Source organism: Arachis ipaensis, chromosome B05, assembly GCF_000816755.2.
Source record: "Arachis ipaensis cultivar K30076 chromosome B05, Araip1.1, whole genome shotgun sequence".
Lineage (NCBI taxonomy): Eukaryota > Viridiplantae > Streptophyta > Magnoliopsida > Fabales > Fabaceae > Arachis > Arachis ipaensis.
The window spans coordinates 6,054,308-6,062,287 of record NC_029789.2 but is presented as its reverse complement, the minus strand read 5'-3'; positions in this window follow the sequence as shown (position 1 = coordinate 6,062,287).

The window sequence follows — 7,980 nt, the reverse complement described above, 5'->3', positions numbered from 1 at the left end:
CTTCCAGGGGCCTCCCCCTGTTTTCTTGTTACCTAGAATGAGGTAGTGTCAATTTTGAACATGATTAACTTTAGTTTAAGGCTTGATTTGATTTGTACGGTAAATTAAAGAGTCTATACTTATGTGTGCTTGTAATTTTTGAAAGAAGGAGTATTTTTGAAAGTATTTACGGTAGAATTTTTTTGAAGTTAGATTTGTATTTATCAAAATTTAAAAAATTTAATATAATTTTATAAATTAATTAATTTTCAAATTAAATTTTTATATTTATGTCTATTATAATTATTTATATTTATTAATTTTTTTTAATTTAATTTATTAAACATAAATATTATAACTTTTAAAAAGTAAAAGAACTACTCTAATCCTTAAAAATTGAGACAAAGTTATATAGTTTAACCTAATGAATAGGTTAAATGGAGTCTGTCCCAATATATTAGTAATATTTTCGGATGTATAGTTTGTCAAGGATGTAATTCATTATTTAAAATGTTTGTTCATAAAGCACGTAGTCGAAGTAAACTAGTGACTCCGGTCTATAACACAATTGAAAGAGTTTTTAGTACACAAATTCTTTATTGGTTGTAATCGGAATCTAACCCAGAATAAGTGGAGTATACATAAAAAGTCATTCGATACTTAACTTAATAAATATTTAAGAGGTATAATAATTCTATGGTTATAGAATATTGGAAATAGTATATAAGATATAGAAATCTTGAAACTTATAAAACTTATCATATCACTTCTTTTTTCTATTGAGAATTTGAGAAATAGAAATTAAAGATGACTTTTATAGGAATCAGATTAATAAATAATATCAATGTTATGAACATTTTTTGGTTATTAAGTCCAATAATAGTCATTAAACATTTCGATTATAAATTTAAAATTAAGATAAAAATAAAATCAAGTTATAATTCATCGTGTAGAATAAAAAACAATTTATAGTTCACATTGGGTATCAGATCAGAATTATATTGAGGTGGAAATACAAAGCAAAAAGCATCTTAATAGATACACAAGTCGGTAATGGTTATGGATAGAGTCTAGAATGGAACTGGATCTAAAATCTAAACTCAGTATTGTGTTGATGAAAATGGCAATGGCATGCATAAATGAGAAGATTAGCTAAGAATTCGATTCCTGGAATGCATGGAATTGCGGTCCCTGAAGGTTGGAATCGAAAATAATGCTCTATCTGCCCATATGTAATAACAATTCTAAGCAGAAAAAGGACACGCAGGAATCTCAAGTCTCAATCTTAAAATCTTGAGGAAATACATCATTAACGTGTCACGCCAAAACCACAATAAATAATAATCCAATACTACTAATCTAGTTATCGGTATCATTTGGTTCATTCCTAATAATGAAGAATATTATTGGCTCTTATAGGAGGGGAGGCCCCCCTTATCCTTTCTCTACGTCCCTCCCAGAAAACATATCATAACTAAATTATTCTGGATTTCTCATTTTTAATTAGACAGGCTGCTTTCTCTCTAATACCCTTGTGTATGTGGCCCAAAATCCTCACAGATAAAAAGGATTGAAGCAAAAAAAGATAGAATAATCTTCAAGTGGCATACATTCTTCGTTAATTTCGGGTGAACAGAACCCAAACTCTCACACATGACCTTGGCCCAAAACTACTAGATCTTATTTGGAGAGATCATAATCAGAAATGACAGGACCACCCCTCTTAAATCTTATCTCTATTTATATTTTGACTAGTATTTTGACTATTTTCTTTTTCTTCGGTTGAATTAACTAACACTCAACTTTAAAGCATTGAACTTGGCAATTGGCAATTGGCAATTGGAAATCACTCATGTAATTGGGCCCTAGATATTGTTCTCTGTGGATGGATATTAGAACTCCACATGCCTCGCTTCATCAATTTCCCTGCCTCCTTCTGCTCCACCTTTATTTAATAACTAAAAGAAAAAAAAAATAATTGCTAAATAATCTATTGAGATTTGAGAACCTATATACTTTGATATATTGATTTGAAGAGAAATGTTTTTTTTTTTGACTAATCTCATTGCTTAACCATGTGGCAGGAAATTTGATATTTTAATTTCACCTATCTATAAGAATATAACACATATTATGGTCCGTATATTTATTTTTTCAGAATATTTGGATTAATAAAATTAGCTATTGTTAATTATTGTTAGTAGATATTCTATTTTCAACCAAAAAAGAGAAATATTTTTAACATTGTAATTGTGGTCTGATGGCACGCTTTCATTGGTACTAGTGCTTTTACCAAAATGTATAATGCAAATACTAGGAAGTTGGCTCTTCTAAGTTTTACTTGTTAGAAACAAGAGACTGAGAGAGTAATCTGAAAAGTGTATTATTGAGTTGTCTTTTGAGGTATAATATACAAAGAGTATTTATAGGTGTTAAATGAATCAAAGTAATAAAGACATAGAATCTTACAATTAATGTACAGATATGCTATATAAATATAGACGATGCTAATTGATCTAAATTGATTCTAATGATTCTCTAACATCCCCTCTCAAACTCAAGTGGGAGCTAAGGATACCAACTTGAGTTTGGATAACAAAATCCGAAAGCGAGTCGGGTGATGAGCTTTCGTGAAGATATCAGCAGTCTGATCCAGTGTCCCAACAGCAATGAGACGAACAGCATCAATAAGGATACGTTGCCGAACAAAATGACAATCAATCTCAATGTATTTGGTGCGTTCATGAAACACATCATTATGGGCAATCTGAATAGCACTGTGGTTATCACAAAAAACATCAGTAGGGGACGACTGAGAAACACCCAGATCTTCGAGAAGCCAACGAATCGAGATAACCTCAGCAGTGGTGTCAACGAGGGCACGGTACTCAGCTTCTGTGCTTGAGCGAGCAGTGAACGTTTGCTTCTTAGCACGCCAAGAGATGAGAGCGTCGCCAAGAAACAAACAGTAACCAGTAGTAGAACGACGATCAGTGGGATCACCAGCCCAATCAGCATCAGAGTATGCCTGAAGTGTCAAAGAGGAATGGGCAGAAAAATAAAGGCAATGAAATAGAGTGCCTTTGACATACCGAAGAATGCGAAGAACTGCCGCATAGTGAGTAGTACGAGGAGCTGACAAGAACTGGCTGAGGACATGAACTGGATAGGCAATGTCTAGTCGGGTGACAGTCAAGTAGACGAGACCTCCAACTAACTGGCGATAAAGTGTCGGATTATCTAAAACAGTGTCATCCATAGGGGTAAATCGAACATTAGGCTCAAGAGGAGTAGACTCAGTGTGACTATCTGTAATCCCAGCACGAGCAAGGAGATCTGAAGTATACTTAGCCTGAGAGAGATAAATGCCATCATCTGTGGAGATGACCTCGAGACCAAGAAAATAGCTGAGAGAACCAAGATCCTTCATCTCAAAGGTATGGTGAAGTGAGGCCTTGAGATCAGAGATACCATCAACATCATCTCCAGTAATGATCATGTCATCAACATACAAAAGTAAAAGAACAACTCCACATTCGCTTTTACGAATAAAAAGCGCATTCTCATGAGGACTAAAAATAAAACCAAGACTGCATATGGTAGTGCTGAACTTGTCAAACCATTCACGAGGAGCTTGCTTAAGTCCATAAAGTACCTTGCGAAGGAGACAAACCTTACTGGAAGGACAAGGATATCCTGGAGGTGGTTTCATATAGACTTTCTTTTTCAAATCCCCATTAAGAAATGCATTCTTCACATCCATCTGACTGAAAGACCATCTTTTAACCGCAGCAATGGCAAGGAGAGCTCTAACAGACGTAAGGCGAGCAACAGGAGCAAAAGTCTCTTCATAATCAATACCATAATCTTGCGTACAACCTTGAGCAACCAAGCGTGCCTTATAACGGTCAATAGAGCCATCAGAGCGAGTATTGATCTTGTATACCCATCTACTGCCCACAACTTCCTGATCAGAAGGAAGATCAACCAAATCCCAATTGTGTGCTTTTTCAAGTGCCTGTATTTCTTGCTACATTGCTTGTTGCCAATTTGGATTTGTGGAGGCTTCTCTGAATGACTTAAGTTCATGTTGATGAAGAATAGTAGAAAAGCAATGATAATCAAGAAGATGAGGAGGTGAATTTCTTACCCTAGAAGAACGAGTGGGAGGAGGAGGCATGACGCTAGGAGCGGGATCGCCGTCCGGACTGGAATCATCGGGAGATGGAGAAGGCGGAGGATCAGGAGCCTCGAGGGGTGGACTTGGGGTAGACCCTGTAGTATCATCACTAGGAAAGAGATCAACATTTGGGTTAGTAAAAAACGGTGATGGAGTAGAAGGAATGAACTCAAAAGAGGAAAAACTAGAGAACATGTGATGCTCCCAGAAGACAACATGACGAGATATACGAATATGGCGAGAGATAGGATCCCAACAACGATAACCCTTATGTTCAAAAGCATAACCAAGAAAACAACACATGCGAGCCCGAGGTTCAAGCTTATTATGTTCGTGAGGCTGAAGAAGGACAAAACAGACACAACCAAAAACACGGAGAGAACTATAATCGTTAGAAGTACGATAAAGACGCTCAAAGGGAGTAATGTTACCAAGAACAGAAGAAGGGAGTCTATTGATAGCATGAACAGCAGTGTGGACAGCTTCACCCCAAGCACGCTCAGGACATGAAGAGGAAATAAGCATCGCACGGACAGAGTCAATAATATGACGGTGTTTACGCTCAGCTCTGCCATTTTGTTGAGGTACCAGGACAAGAAAACTCTGACAAAGTACCCTGTTCAGCGAGAAAATTTAAAAGTTTGGAGTCACGATATTCCATAGCATTATCACATCTGAAAATTTTAATGACCTTTGAAAACTGAGTTCGAACCATAGTGGCAAAGTTAATATAAATCTGAGGCAACTCACAATGATTAGTCATCAAATAGACCCAAGTAAAACGTGAATAATAATCAATAAAGACGATAAAATATCGAGCCCCTCCCATAGAAGCAGTGGGAGCGGGCCCCAAACATCAGAATGAATAAGATCAAAAGGAGAGCATGCAATAGAGGAATTATTATTAAAGGATAAGACAGGTTGTTTTGCAGTGCGACAAGAAATGCAATCTAAAGACTCATTTTGAACTTGACCTAAAACACCTGTAGATATAAGAGGACGTAATTTTCCTAAGGAGCTATGGGCAAGACGACGGTGCCACAAGTGAAGAGTAGATGGAGAGGAAGCAGCACAGAGATTTGTAGAGGGAACATGAAGGTTCTCGAGCTCAAATAAGCGTCCAACCTTACATCCAGTCCCGATGATCTTTCCCGTTCGACGATCCTGCACACGACAACCAGAATTTGAAAAAATGACATCAAAACCGAGTTCAACAAGCTGACCGACAGAGATAAGATTAAAATTCAATTTTGGAATAAAATAAGCATCAGAAAGATGAATATTGGAAGCAGCACAGAGATTTGTAGAGGGAACATGAAGGTTCTCGAGCTCAAATAAGTGTCCGACCTTACATCCAGTCCCGATGATCTTTCCCGTCCGACGATCCTGCACACAACAACCAGAATTAGAAAAAATGACATCAAAACCAAGTTCAACAAGCTGACCGACAGAGATAAGATTAAAATTCAATTTTAGAATAAAATAAGCATCAGAAAGATGAATATTGGACTGTGAAATAACCCCGTGATGTGTTGCATGCAAGAGGGAACCATTAGCAGTGTTAACAGAAGGTGCATTTGTAGTGGGAGACAACGACGAAAAAAGATGACGCAAATGAGACATATGATTAAAACATCCAGAATCAAAATACCATTTAGAATTACCTGGAGGGGTGGAAAGAGTAGCGGGGGTATTACTAGGAAAGGAGAGAAGTTGCCTAAGAAGGGTTTCAATATCTAATGGAGAGACAGAAGGTGTGTTAAGAGATGTGAAAGAGGTGGACGCAGTAGCAGCAGCAGCAGTAGAGGCAGGCACATGCGGAGAGTTGTTGGGACGAGGTTGATACTTGTTCTGATCTGAGCATGGTGGTCTAGTAGGACATGTAGCAATCAAGTGACCCGAGAGCTTACAATAATGGCAGAACAGTTTCGGGCAGTTGGAGCCAATGTGGCCTTTTTGTTTGCACTTACGACATTCAATAGAAGGACAGTCGGAGAAGGAATGCCCAGGCCGATTACAGTTGCGACATATTTTGTCCTTTCTGTCGGTGACAGCAAAGATAGTTTCACTTTTAGAACGAAGCAATCCCAAGCGTGTTTCTTCAGACTTAAGACGAGGAAGAGCATCTTCAAGACTAGGCAAGGGATTCTGATGAAGAAGAGATGCCCGGACCGGCTCATAGTCATCAGTAAATGCCATCAGAAATTGGATGAGACGTGTCCGGTTCCGATAATCCTCATATGCCTTAGCATCAGTGGGATATTTAAGAACAGGCTCACAAGAGGTCAACTGATCCCAAATAATCTCCATCTGAGCAAGAAAATCAAAAACTGCTTGGCCACATTCTTGCTTAAGGCTATGAAGTTCCTTAAGCAGTTGGTACTGGTGAGAGAGATCAGAGATAGTGTAATGTTTTGCCAAATGATCCCATACCTCTCTAGCAGTTTCAAAACTCCCAAACTGTAAATGAATGCTAGGAGTAGAAGTGTTGCGGAACTAGGTGATAATCTGATGATTTTTACTATCCCAATCCTCCAATTTCTCTGCATAGTCTTTCTCCTTCTCAGCATCCTCCTTGGATTTGGAGGCACCATCTTTGGATACAGTTGGCTTAACAGGACAAGCAATATCACCAGTCACATATCGCCATAATTTGCGCCCTTTAAGAAATCCTCGCATAGCTTCAACCCAATGTGCATAATTGGAGCCATTAAGAATAACAGGGATAGGCTGAAAGACATCCGGTTTTTCCATAGTAATAGAAAAAATAGCAAAAGGAAGAAGAAAACTGCAAATTCAGAGCAGAAAACGAGAAAACAGCGCACGGAATCGGAAAGAGCTCACCAAAAAATCTTAGGGAGGGTCCCGCTTATCAGCCACATCAGCACCACGTCAGCAGGGACGTCAGTGCCACGTTAGGGCAACGGTGACACGTGGCAGCCCGTGAGAGGACGAAGAAGACAAGCTGGCGTTGAGGTGGCGACCGGGTAACGCGCGGGCCGGGTCGGGTCAGGAGCGGGTGCGCGGGTCGCAGGGAAAGCTGGTGACGTGACACGTGGAGGCTCCAGGATCGTGGGATCAGCAGCAAGATCCAACGGCTACTGAAGCATCTGGGAGGAGGAACAATGGAGGTGGACAGTGAACTTCCAGCGACGCGTGGCGGCGCGTCCGGGGGTTTCTAGCGGCAATCTCGGCGGCGTTGGAAAGCTGACGAAGATAGGATCACAATGATACCGGAAGTGACGAACCAAAGCGTCGGAAACAGATCGAAAAATGCGAGCAAAGAGGCACGGGTGGAATCTGAAAAGAAGATCATCCTGGTCGTGGCAGCGTCTTTCGGCGGCGTATGGAGGCGCGTCTGGCGGCGGATGGCGACGGTTCTGGTGGCGTTGGAATCACAGCGACAAGACGAACAAGATGGTTATGGTGGTGACGAACTAAAGCATCGAAAAGGGAACGAAAAAAGAGGTCAAAGAACACTGCCGTAAAGGAAAAAAAACAATGGGGCTAAAAAAAAGACCTAAGCTCTTGATACCATGTTAGAAACAAGAGACTGAGATAGTAATCTGAAAAGTGTATTATTGAGTTGTCTTCTGAGGTACAATATACAAGGGGTATTTATAGGTGCTAAATGAATCAAAGTAATAAAGACATAGAATCCTACAATTAATGTACATATATGCTATATAAATATAGACGATGCTAATTGATCTAAATTGATTCTAATGATTCTCTAACATTACTAATGGATCAAGAAAAAATATTTATAAATTCAACCATCAATATTATTTATAAAGACATCTTTAAAAAATAAAATCTTA